The 21,918-nt window shown below is 38.6% G+C and overlaps 1 long non-coding RNA gene across 1 annotated transcript in view; it reads left to right on the plus strand.

Annotated features, from left to right (window-relative positions):
* Positions 1–10,090: 10,090 nt before the first annotated feature.
* Positions 10,091–21,918, plus strand: part of LOC116148090 (uncharacterized) — a 76,829-nt gene continuing 65,001 nt past the window's right edge. The window contains exon 1 of the long non-coding RNA XR_004131560.2: positions 10,091–10,350. This is a non-coding gene — a long non-coding RNA (uncharacterized LOC116148090). The remainder of the gene's footprint in view (positions 10,351–21,918) is intronic.

The following is a 21,918-nucleotide window of genomic DNA, read 5'->3' on the forward strand; positions in this document are numbered from 1 at the left end:
TGAGTTGTAAGCAATTACAAAAAAAAAGGGTGCATATGTAGAGGGTATAATTTGATAAATTTTAGTACATGTGTACACCTTGAAACTGCCATCAAAATCAAGATAACGAACACATCTAACATTTTCAAACATTTTTCTCATTTTCTACCCAGCGTAGCTTCTTGAACCCCAACCCATCCTCATGCAATTGATGATCTGTTTTCTGTTCCTATGGATTAGTTTGCAGTCCTTTAAATTTTATATTAATTGTACCAAACAATATTTACTCTTTTTCTTTGGTCTGGATTCTTTCACAATTATTTTTAGAATCATCCATGTTGGTGTGTGTCTCAATAGTTCATTTCTTTTTATTGTTGACTAATATGTCATCATACGAATGAACTGCAATTTGTTTATCTAATCACCCATTAATGGAAATTTGTCTTGTTTTGAGTTTTTGATTGTTACAAATCTGATTTCCCTGAATATTGGTATACAGTCTTTTTCATGAATACATGGTTTCATTTCCCTTGAGTATTTGCCTAGAAGTGGAATGACTGGGTCATGAGATAGATGTAAATTTAACTTTTTAAGAAACTGACAAAAAAAGTTTTCCAAAACAGTTATTTTAGATTCCCACAAGAGTTTATCAGAGTTCCAGTTTTTCCACATCCTTGCAAACACATGATATTGTCAGTATTTTAAATTTTAACGTTTTTGCTAAGTTTGAGTTTGTATTTTCTGTGGATTTATTTGCATTTTTTAATCACTAATGATGTTGAGCATCTTTTTATGTGCTTATTTGCCACTGATATATTCTCTTTGGTGAAGGATCCGTTCATATATTTTCCCCATTTTGTTATTGGGTTTTTGTTTCCTTACTGTGTTTTTAAAGTTTGCTATCTATTCTGATACAAATTCTTTACCAGTTAGATATATGCTTTGAAATGATCCCTGCAGTTGGGATTGTCTTTTCATTCCCTTAATGACTAGAAAAAGTTTTAATTTTTGATGAAATTGAATTTATTGATTTTTCTTTTATGAATCATGCTTTTGGTATCATATCTAAAAAATCTTTGCCTCACACATGAGTCACAAAGTTTTAGAAGCTTTGTAATTTTAAGTAGTATCTTTACACATATGATCTATCTAGAAGTAACGTTTCAGTTTGGCATGAAATAAAGTTAGAAATTTATTTTTTTATGTGTGGATATTCAATTGCTACAACCACCATTTGTTGAAAAGATTATTCCTTCTGGACTGAATTGCCTTTGCACAACTTTGTCAATTAAATCAATTGACCATATATGGATGGGTGTATTTCTCGACTGTGTTGACAATTGTATTCATTTGTTTTTATTTGCACCAATATCACATTGTCTTGATTAATGTAACTTTATAATGAGTATTGAAGTCAGGTTGTGTTACGTCTTCCAATTTTATTCTTCTTTTTATGATTATTTAAAATATTCTAGGTCTTTTGTATTTCCAAATGAACTTAATAATTAGCTTTCACAAAAACATGCTAGGATTTTCATTGGAATTGTGTTGAGTTATTCACCAATACTGGGACAACTGACATCTTAACATTATTAAGTCTTCTAATTAATGAACAAATTATATATATATATATATACATATATCTCCACTTATTCAGATCTTCTTTAATTTCTCTCAGGAAGAGTCTGTAGATTTTAGTAAATACATCTTGTTCGTACTTCGGTAGATTTATACCTATTCATAATTTTTGATGTTGGTACAAATAGTATTTTTATTTCAAATTCTGATTGCTATTGCTAGTATATGGAAAGGCTTTGGAATTTTACATACTGATCTTTTATCTCGCAATCTTGCCATGGACACATAATAGGTTTTTTTGAATATTCCATTAATTTTCTACATAAATGATTTGTCATCAGTGAATAACAACAGTTTCTACTTTGTGCTTTTCCATTGTGATGCATTGTATTTCTTTTTCTTGTCTTATTTCACTGACTAAAAATCCTGGTACATTATTGAATAAAAAAGTGAGAGTGGACATTTTTCCTTCACTCCTAATCTTAGGAGAAAGCATTCAGCGTTTCATCATTGCATGCTATAAACCATGGGTTCTTTGAGATGTCCTTTATCAGGTTGAGGATGTCCTTTTCTATTGCTGGATTCAGACTGTCTAGGCTCAGCCCTGGCTCCACCATGTAAGAACTGTGTATGCTTGAGTGAGGTTTAAAACGTTTTTGTCTGAAATCTCTTCTGGACAATGAAGACAATAATAGTACACCTGCCTCAAATGGCTGTTCTGTGGGTTTACTGAGCTAATGTATACATTAAGTTCTTAATGCTAGGCAGTGCTAGACACATAGTAAATGTCAAACAAATGTTAGTTATTGGTATCGGAAGAGATCACTAGGATTCCTTGTCAGCAGACTCAAGCAGTCAAAGAGGCTGGTTCAGATTGCTCTTATCTCTGCAGTTCCCCTGTCCTTTATTACCTGATATCTAATGATTTGAAAATTGTTGTTTTATTTACTTTGTATGTTATGTTATCTGTTTCAAAGGGAAGGCTAAATTTAGTCCCTTGCAACTTCAAGTTGTCTAAAAGCAGAAGTCTCACGGTGCTATCTTAACAAAGAGTCAAGAGTGAAAGTAAATCCTTGTAAGAAGCTGGATTTCCATAGTACTCAGAAACAGAGAAGGTTAAACAGAGCAGGGTTCTAAACTTCTGAAAAATTTCTTTGTAAACCTGCCTGGATTCCACTTTTAATTTACTTCCAGCCAAAGCCCCAATGAATTATGGCAGCAGCGTGACCTCTCTTTCAAGATGCATATAGATATCAGAGCTCACATCTCATAAACTTTATCTTTGTGCTGATCTGACATTAACACCACAAGAACAATGAAAAATATTATCCCAAACACCCTTTTCTCTGTAGGCACCATCCCATCATTCATTCACTCATTCTCTCTGGAATAAAGTTGTTACAAGGAAAGTGGTAGAAATAGCTAGGTCCTGGATATATCTCGGAAATATTTATTTTTGCATGACACACTGAAAAGTTAAATGTGGGGTATGAAGGAAAAAGAGCAACCAAGAATAATAATTGGGTTTTGTACCTAACTAACTGAGTTGAAGGTGCTACCATTTACTAAGATAAGGAAGACTGGAGGAGGTGTAGACCAACAGGGTGTGGATGATAAGAAAACAAAAGCTGTGTTTTGACCAGTTATGTTTGAGATACCTGTTAGCCATCTAAGAGGAGATGCCAAATAAGAATTTGGATTTATAAACTCAATAGAGAGATCTGGGCTGGAGATAGGGTTTGGGGAATGCTGAATTATACATACAGATAATTTCCACAGCACTCAGAAAGATCATCGGAGGAGAAAGTGTAGCAGAAGGTCAAGGACAGAGCCTTCAGATCCTGGGAGTGTTACAACATTTAAGGATGTTGCAGAGAAAGAGATGCCAGTTAAGGGATTGAGGAGAAGGCAGTGAGGTCAGGAGAAAACTGGGTGAGTGCAATTTCGTTAGAGGCTTATAGAAGAAGGTGTTACAAGAAGACAGGTGGGATCAACTGAGTCAAATGCTGGGCAGAATTTGAATGAGATGAGCACAGAAAACTGACTTTTGGATTCTGAGAAGATGGAAGTTATTGGTGACCTTAAAGAGTCCTGTTTCAGGGCTTAGAGATGGAGACCAAAGCCCAGTGGGGGTGGCTGAGAAGGGGATAGAATGTGAGGAAGCAGATCCAGGGAGTACATACAACTTTCTTGGGGTATTTTATTATGAATAGGAGCAAAGAAATGAGATGAAAGCTGTTGGGGAAATCAAGGTCAAAGGGAGTTTGTTTTTCTTTCTTCAGATAGATGATATTAAAACATAATGTTAAGATTTGTATCCTGATGGTCATAATCCAATAGAGGAGAAGAAATTGATGGTGGGAGGCCAAAGAGGGATATTAGGAGGATTGGGGAAATACTTGAGTGAGAAAGAATGGACTTCAAGATGTAGAAAAGGAATAAGTGAATTGACTTGGGTCCTAGAAGAATTGTCTGACGGCGCTGTGTACCTAAAATGATGATCTTAGATTAAAAGGGGTGTGTGTGTGTGTGTGTGTGTGTGTGTGTGTTTTTCCTCTGGCAACATTCAACTGCTTAGATGTAGGTGTAATATAAGTGGAGAGCTGGACGTGGCAGCATTGGGACTGTGCCAGGTGTGTGTCATACAGGCAGCAAAAAGGCAAAGGGTTTAGGGTCGACAGAAAGGGAGTAGTTACGGTGTCACACTATGAAATCTATGCAGGGTACGTTGGGCAATAAGGACTTGGGCGGAGTAAGTAACTTTGATTTAAGATGGCCAAGGAAAGTCTGCTCTAACCCCACTACTCTTGGAGAATGCATGGAGACAGTTCTGCCTGATGTTGGTATCCTGGGAACAGGCGACTTGCTTCCATTCCATCTCCACGCCATCAGCCCATGTTCCTTGACCCTGCTCTGTGTCAGGGGCTGTCCTGAGACCAAAGGAAGGCGAATTTCCACATTAAAGTGGCACTTTTCTTGTCATTAAGGTTCAAAGGTTTACTCCTGAGAAGACCTGATCTTCTGGCCTGCTGCACGTGTGCCCCTTTTGAGCTGTGCCCGTGCTTTGCTCCTGGGGAAGGAAGACATCACTCAGGGGCTGACGCATCCTTCCAGTCCAGGTCAGTGGCCTCAGAACCCACGTGACCATCATGTCAGCAGACTCCCAAAGGGAGAAGGTGAGGAGTGAAGACTAGAGTGGAAAAAATACAAGCCCAGATAGAAGACAAGGCCATCAGTCCTGAGTGTGCCTCTGGCTGGTGATGTCACATCTGGTCCTTAGCCCCTTCACCTGTAAATAACAGGAAATATGAGATCTCATTTAGGCTCAGTATTCTGCAGTAGGTGGTACCAGGTATCCTGCAGCTCCCCTGTCTCCTTACAACTATTTCCCACAAGAGCCTCCATTGCTGGCTAAGATGTCTAATATTTAGCTTACGTTGTCAAAAGCTTTCCCAAAGAGTGAAGAACTTAATCTGATGTCATCTGAGAAGTTAATTATTATCCCATCATAGAAATATATTTACTTGGTGAAAATCTCTGGCATTCATTTCTACCTGGAAGAACGCAGGATATGGAAAAGATTCCTTGGCTACATGGGTCCCAAGTTAATGAAGAGAAAGATTTTGCCACCACTGGACATTGTTGAGAAGGAGTGTGTGTGTGTCTGTGTGTGTGTAGGATGAGCTGAGCAGCAGAGGAACACATAAAAACGGGGGAAGCAGGGAAATACATACAAGATCTTATGGTAGCTCACAGAGAAAAAAATGTGACAATGAATATATATGTTCATGCATAATTGAAAAATTGTGCTCTACACTGGAATTTGACACATTGTAAAATGATTATAAATCAATTAAAAATGTTAGAAAACAACAACAACAACAACAACAAAAACGGGGGAAGAGGACTGACTACTCAGAGACTCGGCATTAAAAATATGAAGGGGATGCTGGAGATTTTATCAGTCCCTATCAGCATGAGAAAGCTAAGACCCAGAGGAGGCAGCTTGGCTCCAAGCTCCCTCATCCTTGGAGCAGCAGAGCCAGGCCTGGGGAGCACTGTTCAGAACCCGAGTCCACTGCACTCTATGTTGTTACTCTTTTACAAGCAGTTATATATCTCTCGTCTCTAGTTTTCCTAATTGCATAATTATCTCTCCAACCCACTGTTCTGCCTCAGGCAGGCTAGTTATGTGTTAATATGAGTGGACCAAGGAAGGAGTGAAAGATTTATTTTGGTCCAACAAGTGCAGCAGGTGACAGTTTCTGGACGTGGGGTTAAAAATGAGACAACCTCTGTGACCCTTGGGAAGAGAGTCACTCAGACTCCCCTGAGCTGCTGTATCACTCAGGACCAAATCATATGTCCTGATGGGCCTTTTTCACCCGAGCCCATGATGTGGGCTCCTGCTAAAGACTGAGTTCCAGAGCCTCAGGAGAAACTTCCCTACTGCCTTGAAGTCTCAGGTAATGGTCAGGGCTGCAGGAGCCCTAGGAAAAATCTTTTATTCCCGCAGGTGCCCCTTCCCCTCCCTTTCTTCCTCTCCTCCCTCCCTTTCTCTCTTTCCTCCCTCCTTCCTCTCCCTTTTTTCCTTCTTTCCTTCCTTCCTTCCTTCCTTCCTTTGGCCAGGAGGTGGCTCTGTACTACATGCTGGGATCAGATACCAAGGAACACTCAGCAGTAAAACTCTTGAAAAATCTATGATCAATACTAGTTAGGAAAGGAAAACAGATGTTCTTCTTTTACTTACGTAGATGAGATGCTTGAATGTTCACTAACACACATACGCAAACGCAGAATCAGTGGATTTCCAAAACTCGGTAGCTCCAAAGGACTCTCTAGAAGACAGAAGTCACAATTTACCACCAGCGTGGATATCTGAAGCAGGGGAAGCACTGCTGAGTTTTTAAACAAAAGAGAGGGTCCGATTTCCAGTACGACATGCACAGCTTTAAATGGGCTAAACATACAGCAGAGAAAATCTGTGTTGGGAGGGTGGGACGAGGTGCTCCGGGGGCCTTGCTAACTGGTATTCAGGGACAGCAAGGAGGAGGGAGCCCTGGTGGAAAGTACTGAAAGGTAAACTGAGGCATACTAAACGTTTTAAGAGTTTGAACAAAAATCAATTAAAATTGGGCAGCGTCCAATCCAGCAGACAGAAGGGAGCTCCAAGGAGCTGTACAAAATGAAAGACCTTTATAAGCAGAAGGGAGGAGGAGCAAGGAAGTTATATTAGGCGAAAAAGCAGGTTGGTTATTACAAGGTTACCTTCCTTTGGGGGATGACGTGGGTCTATCAGGCAGTTTACCTAATTAAATGCTGATCAGATGGTGCCTGGGTGACTGGGTTAGGATTCTATTTCTGGGAGACCCAAACCATAATTAAGTCTTGGTTTGGTAATGAGGAGCTTGGCATAAGTGACTCCATTTTGATTGGCTTGTCCTTAACAGAAGTCTCAGTAGAAACAAAGGCAGGAGGGCCAGCGTCCACAGGGGAGGGGAAAAGGGAATTGCTTTGGACAAATGGAACCTGTGCTTGCTGACATAGCTGGTGCTTTGTGGAGGGTAGCTTCAGGCAGGAATCCACACTCTCTCTGCCTCCCCCCACCCCACCCCTCTGTTCACACACACTTGGAAATTCTAAGTAATGTTTATAGGTCTTAAATCCATGGGATGTTAGAATGGGAAAGGTCATAGGATCATTCGATCTGACTCCTCTCATTGTCTAGGTGGGGGTACTGAGCCAGCAGAGAATTTGCACCTTTCCCTGACCTTAGTGTGACTATGAGATGGAATTTCAGGACCACGAGCACTTTGAATTGGCTAACAACAACCTCCTGCCCACAGTAATTTTCTGAGCCCAAGAAATCCTAACTCAGCCGCAGCGTACATGGGAGGAGTGGCAGCATGGGTTAGATCTTTATCTCCTAACTGCTGCTCAGGACGTTCAGAAGAGGCTCCAACTTCATGAGAGAGGAGCCAGGGCTCGTGACCAGGCAGCTGGTTACTGGGCGGTGTGTGTTGATTCAGTTCAACCTGCCCACATCTTTTGCATCCTAAAGGGGCAGGTTTGGCCCACATCTGCAGGAAGCACACGCCATCCATCGCAGCCTCATGGTCTTTCCCTGACTTTCTTTAGTCCAAATACCAATAACAACAGCTTCTCAATACCAGGCTCCGCACCTACTGTAACAGAATCCCCTGAGAGGAAGCTTTTTCAAAAACCAGCTCATGGGCCCACTCCTGGAGATTCTGACTCAGTAAGACCAAGTCGGAGTGGAGTGCAAGGCTTTGTAGTTTTCTAAAACGTCCACAGGTTAATACTGATGTGAGCCAAATGCTAGACACAAATGTTTTCTATACCTAATGAGCATAAAAATTAACTTTTTAGTCTTTACTTAGTGCCAAGTCCTCTATGACTATTATTTCAAGTAACCCTCTCCCCACCCCAATGACCCCAAGAGGAAGGTGCCATTGTCTTTTGACCAAGGACTTTCTCAAGGTCACAGAGTCATGGAGTGGCAGGATGAGGTTGGAATCCCCTCACCATATGTTCACTATCTGACTTTGAGCAAATGAGCAAATCTTGTTGAGCGTCTGTGTTTCCCCTGGAAAATGAAGATGGAAATATTGTCTGTTCCATGGGGTTTTAGCAAGGAAAGCATAAGTGCTTAGCGTGTTGTGTTAACAGGCAGAAAGCACCCCTCGTGTGGCGGTACTGTTTTGGATCACTTAGGAACCTAACTACCTCACCGAGTATGCTTTAGAAAGGAGGTTTATGGTGCAATTAAACTATTACAATGTGTACGTTGTCTGGACTCCAAAGACGTTCTTTACCATGAAAGTTTTACTGTTTACACTAACAAAGCACTTTTACTTACCATTTGCTATCTGCTCTTCAAGACTATTATGAGGTATTCCTCTCTTCTGTATTCAGAAAAAAAATAAAGATAGAAATTGGAATACTTCAAAAACTGTCCTAAGTTTGTTTTTTTTTTAATAGTCCACTGTGGTTTATCAGAAATTCTAACCGTATAAGCCCATGAATATATATACGTATGTATGTGTGTGTGTATATGTGTGTGTGTGTGTGTGTATGTATATATATATATATATTTGTTGTATCAAAATCTAAGATGTTATAGAAAACAAGTTTATGGTTACCAAAGTAGGGGAGGGGGAAGGATAAATTAGGAGTTTGGGATTAGCAGATACAAACTGCTATCTATAAAATAGATAAACATAAAGGACCTACTGTCTAGCACAGGGAACTGTATTCATATTTTGTAATAACCTATAATGGAAAAGAATCTGAAAATTATATATATATGTATGTATAACTGAATCACTTTGCTGTACACCTAAACTAACACAACAGTGTAAATCAACTACACTTCAATAGAAAAATGCACCTTCCCTCCCAAAAAATCCAAGATGTTATTTATCTTTGTTTAAAGCAAAACAAATTCATCCCCTACCCTGCCCCTCTGCCCCCTTACTCCATCCAACCTCCTCTAGAAAATATTAGGAACTGGTCAGGGTGTATTAAGAAGGCCTCCCTGGGAAAGGAGCTCCTGTTTGACTGTTTGAGTAAATTTGGAATTTTCATTTTATCCTAAGGTCGATTTGCCCACCCTAGGAATGACACATCTTTGATGAAATGTCCTGGTGTAAGATAGATAGTTGGTTCGGTTAGACAGGAGTGAGACATTAAAGACGGAAGATACAGCACAGAACAGATCATTTCGTGCGCCCGGCCCTGACCATGGACCCCCGGAATGATCTGTCTCCCCCGGGCCACTTCTCTCCTTTCCTTGGGGAAGCCCCATGTTGCAGTTGATTTCTCGTCGTCTGTCATTCTGATGCTCAGTGGAGGAGGTGAGGGTTCTTTCTGGATTTCACCCCAGTTCCCTCAACCCTTTGTTCCGTGTCTCTTTTCCCAGACTCATTTAAGGACCTCGCATTTCACATTCTGCAGTCTTTCATTAATCTTCCGGAAATGTTGATACAGTCTGCCTTTAATTCCTCCTACACTTTATGGATCTTTCAGAAACGTGGCCCGTTTAGCTCTTAGTGGTAAAACACCCTCTTTAGCAAAATGTATTTTAGTCTGTTGCATTTGACAGTAAGAAGTGTTTTCTTAATGGTCAAGCCTAAAAGCTGGATCAGTGTAGGTGACACTGTATCGCTGAAGCTTCTGGCTCAGACCTTTGCTTCTCAGCGTGCGTGGTTTCAGGGGCTCCATGGAGACAAAATGGACACATCTCTTTCTTGGTGGATGGGGGACCCAGGCAGGGAAGGAAGAAAAGACTGCAGGAAGCCCCACAGCACTCTCTGTCCAGAGCACAAGGAACCTTCTGCCTTCCTGCACCCTGAGTTCTTCTGTCTATAAGAATCTATCAAACCGATAGCTCAGTATTAAAAGAATCAGAACCATGGCTCCATTATAATAAAGCTTAATTTATATGCATGTTTGGTTTCATTTACTCAGCTCCTTTCCTCCTTGGTCTCTCTGTCTGCACTCCACCCCCCTCCCACCCCCACACCGCTTCTCTTTGTCTTCGTAGTCGTTGGGTTGATTTCCACCAGCTGTGGATTAACCCACTCCCCTGGACTCCTAATTACCCACTTCTCCCGTCTTCCAGACCAGGCCTCTCAGGGTTCTCGTTCGAGGGCAAGAGCTGGATGCCCTGTCCTGGGCAGGATGTCGCAGCTGTGTCGCCAGCATCTGCAGACAGACCCATGGACGTTTTCATCCTTGTGGTTTCATCGCACAAAAGGTTCTCACTCAAATGTAAGTTTGTATTTCCTCTCTGAAACCATATGTTTTTTTTTTTAATCTTTTCTTTTTTTATTCCAAGATTTAGGCTATTCTAAAATTGCATTTCACTTCTGTGCCTGGTCGCCCAGTCTGTGTAATAAGGTTCTTTTGGATGAGCTGTATTTTCTGCACATTGCCTCTCAGCCTATTCCTTACACAGAATTACTATGTCTTGATATGCAATTCACAGGGCTTTTCTTCTGAGACTTCTAAAATATTTTCAACATGGGATTTCCATGATATTAAAATTTTTTTATGGTGAAATACATCATCCGTAGAGTCTATATAACATATACTTAGAATTTAGAGAAAAATATTGAAATAAACTCGTATGTACCCATCAGACTGCACACAGAATAGGATAACACCAGTATCTCTTACCATCCTGTGTGCCCTTCACAGGTCACGTTGCCTCTCTCCCTGCTTGGGCTAACCATGGTCTGGATTTGCTCTTTTTAAAATTATTATTTTTTTATTTTAATTGAAGTATATAGTCAGTTACAGTGTGTCAGTTTCTGGTGTGCAGCATAATGTTTCAGTCATACATATACATACATATATTCCTCTTCATAGTCTTTTCCATTTTCATTATAGGTTACTATAAGATATCGAATATAGTTTCCTGTGCTATACAGAAGAAGTTTGTTTTTTTTAAATCTATTTTTATATATTAGTAGTTAATTATAAATCTTGAACTCCAAATTTATCCCTTCCCACCCCTTTTCCCCCAGTAACCATAGAAGAAAGAAGATGCTAATGAAACTCACCCACAAAACAGAAACAGACTCACAGACAATAAACAATCTTATGGGTTTGGTCTTAATCATTCTCATTGCTTTCACACATGTGTGTCTTCCTGCATGATATATTATTTACTTCCTTCTGTTTTTGATTCTTATGTAAATGAAGTCAGGCTGCAAACATCTTGTGATTTTGAATGCTTTGGTCAATACTGTATTTTTGAGATTCACCTAAACGTTTACATAGGGCTGTATTCACTCATTTTACTGTATGGTATTCCCCGTTTATCACATAATACAATTTGTTTATCCTTTTTAATGCTGAGGCATTTGTGTTGTTTTCAGCTTTTTGTGGTCACAAGCGTTGCTTTGCTGAACAATCTTGTACGTCTTCTGGGGCAGAGTTGATGGGTCTACGCACCTTCAGGTTTCCGAGGTGTTTATTACCAAATTATCTTTCAAAGTAGTTGGATCCCTTTATCCTCCAATCAGCAGAGTCTAAAACTTCTCATTACACATTCTTGTCAACTTCAGGTTTTACCCAGCAATTCAGTTTTTGCTAACTTGTTGACTGGGATCTTAGTTCACAGTTCACTGATTACTAATAAAATTATTCTCTTTTTATATGTTTATCGACCACTGGTGTTTTCTCTTTTGGAAAATGCATGTTCATGACTTTTGCCAATTTTCCTATTGGGATTTTTTTTTCTATTTCTTTTTGAAATGTAGGGTTTCTTTCTTTTCTCTGAACACAAGTCCTTTGTTATTATATGTGTCGCCAATATTTCTTCCTAGTTGGTGGCTTGCCTCTTCCACTTTCTTTATGGTATGTTTTGTTAAGAGTTTAAGTTCTAACTTTAATATAGTTTAATCTATCAATTTCCTTCTTTATGATTTTTGCTTTTGAGTCTAGTTTAAGAAACCTTTTCCTTCCTTGAAGTCACAGAAGTCTTTTCTTACATTTTATTCTCAAAGTTACACATTTTGCCTTTACATTTAGGTCAGTAAGTCTAGCTCTAGCAACTAATACTTTCAAAGAGTGGGAAATAGGTATTAAATTTCCATTTTTTTTCATATGACCAAGTGTCTCCACGTTGTTTATTCTATAGAATCTACTTTATTTACTGATTTGCCAAGTCAGTTCTGTCACATATTAAGTTTCTAAGAATGTGGAAATCTCCATTTGATTGCATTTGTCTATTTATCTTAGCTTAGCCCAGAACTACACTGTCTTTATCTGACTTTAGTATAATTCTTTTTGTTTGTTTGTTTTGGTGTTTTTTTTTTTAATTGAAGGATAGTTGATTTACAAAGTTGTGTTAGTTTCAGGTATACAGCAAAGTGATTCAGAGTATAATTCTTGATTATAGTCAGATTCACGATCTCGTCCTTTCTTCTCCATTAATGTATTGGCTATTCTTGATTTTTTGTTTTTGGATATAAATGTTAGGATCAGCTTGAAAGAAATTTGTGCAATATTCTTTGGAATCAAACTGAATACAAAAACTAATTTGAGAGAGAATTTACATGAATCAGATGTATCTCTCCACCTACTTAAGATTTCTTTAATGTCCTTCAATAATACTTTCTAATTTTCTCCATAAAGGTTTGGTCTTCATACCTTTCAATGCATTTTTCCCGTGTCCTTTTTATCATCATAAATAGTACACATAAACACACACGTAAAATATTTTCTAATGCCTTCATATTCTTTACAGCCATGCGATTGATTGTTATAGATTGATCTTATTGTGGGAAACACTGCTAAATTATTTTATTAATTCTAGTAACTAGTCTCTATTTTTTTGATTTCCTATGTAGACAATCATATCATCTGAAAATAATGACAGTTCAGTTTCCTTTTTTCCAATCCTTGTATTTATTATGTTTTTTTTTTTTCCTGTAGTCAAATCAAGCTGTCTAGGTTCCAATACTATGTTGACTAGAAGTGGTGACAGTAGGCTTTTAAAATCTTATTCATAATTTAAAAGAGAATGCTTTTAATAATCTCCATGAAATATGGAGTTGCTATAGTTTTTGGCACTTACCTTTTACCAGATGAAGGAAATTACATGTATTCCAAGTTTTCTACGATTCTATTTTTAAAAAAATCATGAATATCAGCTGAATTTTATCAGTTTTCTGTATTTACTGAAGTGATTTTTTTATCCTTTTAATATGGTGAATCACATTAATGCACTTTCTTATACTGAAATTGTGTTGCATTCCTGGAACATGTCTAATTTGTTAATGATGTATCATCTTTTTATACATTGCTGAATTTGGTTTTTTTGATGCTGTATTCAATAATATTTCATCTCAATTTGTGAATGAAATTGGCCTGTGCTTTTTACATATTCATAATTTTCTTGTTTCATCTTGAATTTGCATCTAGATTATTCCTATAGAATGAACTAGGCAATATTCCCTCCTTTTAAGTCTTTGAAGAAATATGTGAAACATTGTGTGAATTTACCAATGTCTTAAATGTTTGGTGGAATTCATCTATACAACCATCTGGACCTGGTGTGTTTTTGATGAGCAGACTTTTTAAATAAGTATTCATTTTAATTAATGGCTATAGATAGGAGTGACCGGTAGAATTTCTGCTGGTGGTTTGGATCAGGCACTGGACTAGTCAGGATAGATGCCAACAAATACGTGTGAAACGGGATCTGTAGGCCTATGGTACCCAGAACTGATCTTCAGTTGATAGATTGTGGGCAGGCTTATACGGTCTTGGGGAAGGGGCAAAACTGGCCCAGTTAGTACTTGGGGATCAAGATTGGGGCTCTTCAAAGCTAGCGTGTAAATGTTTCAATATTTAATAACCTAAATGACCTGTATTACATTAAAGCAATGTATGCCGAATCAATAAAAGAACTTTCTAAATTGACTTTTTGGGGTAATTCCTATTTTTCTAATACAATTTCTAACAGTTAGGCTAGCTTATTGGTATCAGCTTATTATAATATCTATTTAATATTTGTTGAATCTTTCATGCACCTATAGTCTCATTTTTATTCCTAATGCTGTGTCCCAGACCTTCTCTTTCTGTCCGTGTCTCCCATGTTCTTTTTCTGTAATCAGTTTTGCAAATGGTTTGTCAATTTACCAGACTTTACAAGGAACCATCTTTTTGATTTTTCTGAGCCTTTCTAGTGTATGTTTACTTCTTATTTCATTAAGTCAGCTCTTATCTTTTTTTCTACTTTTTTTTCTTTTCTCTGTTTGCACTCTTTTTCTAACTTCCTAAATTTGATGCTTACTCGTCCTAAACCTTTCTCTTTTTTTTATTATAAGCATTAATTTAAATTTCTTTCCAAATCCTGCTCCTTCAGTGTTTTCCAAATTGGACATAGGATGTTTTTACTACTGCTCAGCCCAAAAGTTTTCTGAACTGAGATGGTACCTCCAGATATGCAGTCTACCATCTTGCTGAAATTCAAGTCACCGCCGGTCCTTGTAAACATCTCTGGAAGGATCAGGTCACACGTGATTGTTTAATCTTCTAATTAGAAATTGTTGTGACTGAATTTTTGAATTGAAGTGGATTCTTCGTCTCTCCTTATGCTCACCAAAGTGCCAGGAATGAAGTAATTAAATAAAGGCACAGCTCCTTTTGACAATCTGTTAAAAATAAACGGGACAATAATTTTTTCTCTTTATTGCTTGCTTGCCCCTCCCACCCCCATATCATTTTCCAGATTTATTGTAATATTATTGACATATAACATACATAATTTTAAGATGCACCATGACATGATTTGATACATGTATCTACTGCAAAATGATTACCTCAATAAGGATAGTGAACCCTTCCATCTTCTCCCATAATTACCTTTGTTGTTGTTGTGATAACATACAAGTTCTACTCTCTTAATAACCTTGAGTATATAATGCAGTTTTGTTCATTATAGTCACCATGCTATACGTTAGATTCCGAACACTTATCTATCTTCTACCTGGAAGTTTGTACCCTTTGGGCAACATCTCATTTCCCCCACCCTCCTGCCCCTGGGAACCATCAATCCACTCCATATTTCTATGAGTTAGGCTTTTTGAAATTCCATGTATAAGTGAGAACATACAGTATTTGTCTTTCTCTGTCTAACTTATTTCACTTCACACAATGGCCTCCAAGGTCCATCCATGTTGTGCAAAAGGCAGGACTTCTTTTCTTACGGCTGAATAATAGTCCATTGCAGATATACACCAACAAAGAGAGGGAGAAACGTTAATTGATTCACTGAATATAGAGACAGACATCAAGACAGCCTTTATGAACACACAGACACCAAGCATGTGTGTGTGTGCACACACACGTAAACACACACATACTCACACTCACACAGAAGAAATGAGGGAGACACACACAGTGAGAGATGGTGGGGCGTGGAGATGAGATAACAGGTATGAAGAGAAAGGAGAGAGAAGTAAAGAAAGAGGAAAAATCAGATTCACACGGGGAAGAAAAAAATAGAATAAGAAATACCCAGAGGGAGATAAAGAGAAAAAATACAGAAGAAAATTAAAGGATACAAAAAAAAATAAAAACCACACACACACACACAAAGATGCAAGGATACAGTTCTAGAAATACACCCAAGAAGAGAGAGAGAAAGCCATTGTGAGAGGCTGTAAAATTCAGAGACAGAGGCTCGGAGAGAGTGAGAAACTTCGAGATACTTGTCCTTGCAGAGGTGGACAGAGACAGCCATACAGAGAAAGAGACAGAGATGAGTTAGAGTAGACACAAGCAGAGGGTTAGAGGAACATCCTGGGGCGGGGGTGGATGGAAGCAGAGACATGGAGAATAAGAAAGAATAACAATAAGAATAAGACACGGAGAATAAGAAAGAGAGACGGGGAGAGGCAGTGAGCGGTAGCTGAAGATCAGGGGGCTGGAGGAAGGCAGGAGTGGGCAGCCCTTGGAATAAAAAAATAAATAAAAGAATAAACAAATAGGACAATTCCTGTTATATTTTTCCTTCTGACACGTTCCTCTGCTGAAAAGCAATACAAAGAGAAACAAGTACGGGGAGAATAAAGAATTTGGTCGACATCACACAACGACTTTTTCAATATGGTGCTAAACTTCCAGAGAACATACTTTTTTAAAAATTTTTCTCTAGTTGTTGGCATTGGATACTAGTGATTCAAGTCAGCACAACATCTGGAAATGAAAGTTATACAGACACCCGGGGGACCTGGATTAATCACCTCCCCTGCTGCCCTTACAATGAATCAGCAGCAACTTCAAACAATAAAACAGCCCTGAACCGGTGATTTCTCAAGGGTTTGTTAACGATGCGGTACTCGAAAAATGTATCAATTAAAAAGTACATATTGAATGGCACAATCTATCATCACTGTGTGCTAAAGGGAGATTAAAAAAAAAAGAGCTCTAAAATATAACCCCACTTTCTTTGGAATTTATAATTTAGTTATGAAGATTTGACTCATATATGAATACACTATAGAAAAATAATCCACTGAATTGTAAGATACTGAGTATTGATCCTACTTTTGTAAATATATGGTATAGGCTGGAAAATAAATTCTCTGAGGACAGAGATTTGTATTTGTGCTGTTCACTGAAAGATCCTCAGAGTCTAGAATAGTACCTGGCATACAGTAGGCATTGAATTTCTTATTAACTGCATCTAAATGGGATTTTGAGCCAGACAGATTTATCTTTCTACTATTTATCAGCTATGTAGTCTTGGGCAATTAGTTATCTAGCCTCAGTCTTCTCATCTGTAAAATGGGGATGACAACAGTATTAGCCTTACAAGCAATTATGAGGCCTAAATTAGGTTATACGTACACACTTTGTCCAGCATATGAACAGTAGCAAACAGTTAATAAATGGCCCATATTATTCTTATTTATTACTGTCTGCTTCTTAATATATCTTCTGCTTTGAAACATTTTGCTAACTTGGTAGAAATCATTTCAGTACCATCAAAATTTAAAGCATACATTTAAGAAGTACTTTATAATTCTAATTATTAGTAATTAAGAGGATTCCTGCCTTAAGCAAGATGAAGTAGTGAATTTGACTAATATTGTAAGAAATCAGATACACAGATATCACTAAATCCATAGGGTTTTTTATTTCACTTAGAAAACTGTGTTATATTCATGAGATTATTAGCTGCGATACTAATAAAAAAAAAAAAAGAATTGTAATGATCTCCACATTTTTTAGGTGTGATTCTGCATTTCAGGGTCAGGTCCTGGAAATGCAGATGCAAGAACAAACTTAACCATTCCAGGGAACAGAAGTGACCGATATTTCCAGTCATGTCCAATTGCACCAATGGCGTAGAAACACAGAGAGTGATGATGCTTAAAAAAAGAAATAGTCAGCACATTTTCAATTTAGATTGACACAATTCAAGAGACAGACATAACTGACATTTGTTCAATAACGTTTAAGTATGTCAAAGAATGGTGAAAGAAAGTTTGATGTCTGCAGTCAGCTTAAAGTCAAGCACTGCACTAGGAAAATGTGTCTCAGGCAGATGCAGATGTTCTCAGATGAAATATTCCCCTTAAAAAGTTGAAGGAGGTGTTCAACTAATGGAACACCCGTGGAACATCACTTAGCCTTGCCCCTCCATAGTCAGTAGTAAATAAATCTCCTGTCCTTAAATATGTGCATGTGTACATTAATTGTTTGGTTGGAATTGGTCATAGACAATGTACTGGCAGGAATAAGATCTCCATTGACATAGCTGACACACTACGAATCATGAGCCTAACCCCCCTTTCTGGCTGTTAGTTTGTTACTGCCATCTGCATACCTGATCTACGGCCATCTAGGACCTCTGATTGTTCTCAGGACATAATTGTGTTTTCCTCCAGTGTGCCGTCCCTCAAGGAGTGCCTACCACATAGAACATTCCCTATTCTTCTACGTGGTCATTAATATCCTACTTGCTCATTGAAATCCATCTTAGACGACACCTTGATAATCTTTCCTTACTCTACAACCAGACAGAATTTCTCCTTTATGTGAAAAGCTCTCAGGTTCGCTATGAGATTATAAGGTCCTACATGGCAAAATCTCTTTCCCTTTATGTTTGTATTTCCTGTAGAAAATGACTCAAGAGTTTTCCATATAAGGCACCCACATTAATGACCCCAATTTTTCTTCCTGACAAATCTCCATACCGTTTGCGTATAACTTGACACTACCCTTTTGCGGTGGGCAGGGTGTACCTTCTCCGCCCCTTTGTTTGGGCACATGACCTGCTGTGGCCAATGGCATGTTAGTAGGCGTGGTGGGAGCAGAGACTTGGAAAGTGCTTGTGTGAGTGGCCTCCTTCTTCTTGTTCTTCTGACATCACCATGAGTGAGAAGGCCATTCTCAGGATAAAGATGAGAAGAAGAGATGTAGAGAGCAGAGTTGCTCCAAGTAAGATGCTCTGGTCAAAACTGCAGAGATATAAGCAAACTCAGCCTAGATCAACTGAGCTGCAAAGATAATCATGTGAGAAATAAGTGTTTATTGTTCCAGGCCACTGAGATTTTGTAGTTATTTGTTGCATAGCAATTTTGCAACAATAGCCAGTGGACACAGTATTCAATTAATGTCTTCAAATAAATTGAAAGAAAATATTTTCCAGACTCTAGAATTCAATATTTAAGGACTATTTTATATGCACTTCAAATGTGGAAGAATGACCTATGGAAGACTTTATGGATTTGTTAAATGCATATTATAATGAGACTAGACTAAAGTTGTGGTTGTAATAAACGTTAATTTCAGTGGAGATGACCTGTGGACTATGTGGCGAGGTAGGAGTGAATGACACTTGCTAATTGGATTTTGAACTGGTAAGGGGATACGTCCCCAAGGCAATGGGAAGGCAAATGTCGGTAGGGAAGGAGCCAGGGTCCCCATCATCACCCATCTCTGAGTGATTTGCAGTTGCTCAGTGTTCTCCCCGGAGCATGAAGCCCAGAGATAAACCCTGTATGTGAGGGCTCTTTGTTAACTGTAAACACTGAAGAAATATAAGGGGGTGTCTGTGATGACGACCGGGATGATGACGGTGACAACTAAGGTTCTTTCCAACTCCGGCTTTCTCAGCTTTTATTTCACCACCCTGAATTTGAACTTTAAAATTCCTGTTCTGCCTTTTTATGAGAGTCATCTTAAGGCGGGAATTTTTGACATAAATACCGTAGGAATAAAATAAAATGACTATAAATGTCAGGCAAGAGAACAGACCATTTCTCTTTACTCTGAAAGCTAAAACTGTTCCCACGAAGCCCTACCAATGGCCTTATATTTATGAAAAGTATGTTCGCCATTGACATCTGGTTTCATCCCCAGCCCAGCCTTGTGAGGTTGGTACACGTTAGCCTTCCGCAGCCCCCTCCCCATTCGACAGATGGTGTACTTGCCTTGCAGACAGACTAAGTGATTTGCCCCAAGGGTATATGAGGAGGGAGCAGTAGGGCTAGGCTTGGAAGACAGGGCAGAAAAATCACTGACTGCCTCTCATAAATACTTACTTCAGGCTTCTTCTGAAAATTTAATACACACTGAAGAAAAACTTCCAGTCACCACGCTTACCATAAGCTTCATGCAAGCCGTCAGAGACGTGGTGCCAAGAGTCAGGACGCAGACTTGGCCCACGTGTGCGACTTCAGCAGTGAAGGGCTTTGACTGCTGAGCTCAGGTGTCTCTGGGTTCTGAGGCTGCATCTCCCAGACAGAAAGGGAGGCAGAACGAAGTGTGCATCTAAATTACTGTCACTTGTTATTGATTTACTGATGGCTTCTAAAAATGTCGCATTTGAACTGTCAGTGGATTTGCCGACTGCTGGCACGGGTGATGAAAGCAAGTGTGAACCATAATTGATTAAGCCCCATTTGCTTATCCATATTATGCTAATTAGATCTGCAATCTTTCCCTTTGTACCATCACCCAGTGACAGAGTGAATCAGGGTGATTGGGATGCAGATAGGACTGGAGGCAAGACTGTAAGATTGAACAGGGCCCATCTTATCTGAGAGAAAGTTTATTTCTTTAATATACTTCTCTTTGGAAATTAGGCTTTATATGACTCCCTTCCTTGGCATTTTCTCTGGGATGATTTTATTCGAATTCATTTTAGCTTTCTGGACCCAGGACTTGAATTCTTTTTGCATAAACCCATCCTCTGCTTGTGATGGCCAGGTTTGGAATAGGGTCAGAACGAGGAATTCTTTGGCAAGAAACTAGGACCACAGTACACTCTGGGGCAACTCCTAATAGACCAGGAGAAGCTGAGTTTATTCTCTCTGACCTCCCAGCTGCCCGTAGAAAGTGAAGATTTTCTCCCATTTCTGAAGAGGGTAGCTGGACTCCAAAGTCCACATTGTACTAGAGTGTGAAACTTTTACATAAACTTTTTACTGCTGATCCTTACATGGCTTCATCAAAGCACCCAGACCTCAGGAGAACGCGATGCTAGCTAAGAGGAAGCCGTTCATCACCAAACACATGTTGAACACACACTAAGTGCCAAATACCAGAGTATCTTCTCTTTTTTTTTAAGTTGAACTATATTTGATATACAACATTGTCTAAATTTAATGTGTACAACATATTGATTTGATACATTTATATGTTGCAATATGATTGCTATCATGGTGTTAGCTAACACCTCTGTCTTATCACATAATTATCATTTTATTTTTAGTGTTGGGAGCAATTAAGCTTTAGTCTCTTAGCAAGTTTAATGTGTATAATAGAGTTTTGTTGTCTATAATCACTGTACTGTGTAGTAAATCTCCTGGACTTAGGTATCTGCTAGTCACAAGTAGATACCCTTAAACAATGTTTGTCCCATTCCCTCCACCGCCAGCCCCTGGTGACCACCATGTTTACTCTCTGCTTTTATGGGTTCAGCTTTTTTTTTAGATTCCACATATAAGAGATTATACACAGCATTTGTCTCTCTGTCTGAGTTACCTCACTTATCATGACATCCTCAAGGTCCATCTGTGTTGTCACAAATGGCATTTCCTTTTACCTCATGACTAACTAGTATTCTATGTAATATGTGTATTACATAGAAAATATATATATATTCATATATATATATGGTACCAATTCTATCCATTTATCTATTAACAGACACTTAGGTTGTTTCCATATCTTGGCTATTGTGAATAATGACACAATAAACATGGGTGTGAAGATATCTTTTTGATATCCTGTTTTTATTTCCTTTGGGTATATACCCAGAAGTGGACTTGCTGGATCATGGAAGTTCTATTCTTAATCTTTTGAGAAACCTCTGTACTGTTTTCCATAGTGGCTGAACCAGTTTACAATCCCACCAGCAGGACACAAGGGTTCCCTTGTCTCCACATCCTCACCAACACTTAAAGTATGCTTGCTGGGTCATCAGTGTAACCGTCTCCTAAAGTGTTTGTTACAATACAGATTTTTATACCCTGCCCCAGCACCTTCGGAATCAGTCTCTGGCATTGCCATCTGAGTATCCACGTGTTTAACAAGTTCTCTAGGTGATTCTTCTTTGTATTAAAATGTAAGAACTACAGTCTTAGTATGATTCAATGATACAAAAGGAGTGTAAGAGGGAGATTCTGGCAGTAATTAACTTAAAATCTAGATGGAATTATAATGATGATGATGATCATAATAATAAACATAAGAATATGGTATAATTAACAAACAAGATTATTTTAAAATCTTAGGGAGAGAGTATTAAATAGCATCAAGTCTCACACTTCTCAAACAATTTTTATATATCAAATCCCAGAAGGAACC

The sequence above is a fragment of the Camelus dromedarius genome, chromosome 23, assembly GCF_036321535.1.
Source record: "Camelus dromedarius isolate mCamDro1 chromosome 23, mCamDro1.pat, whole genome shotgun sequence".
Taxonomy (NCBI): Eukaryota; Metazoa; Chordata; class Mammalia; order Artiodactyla; family Camelidae; genus Camelus; species Camelus dromedarius.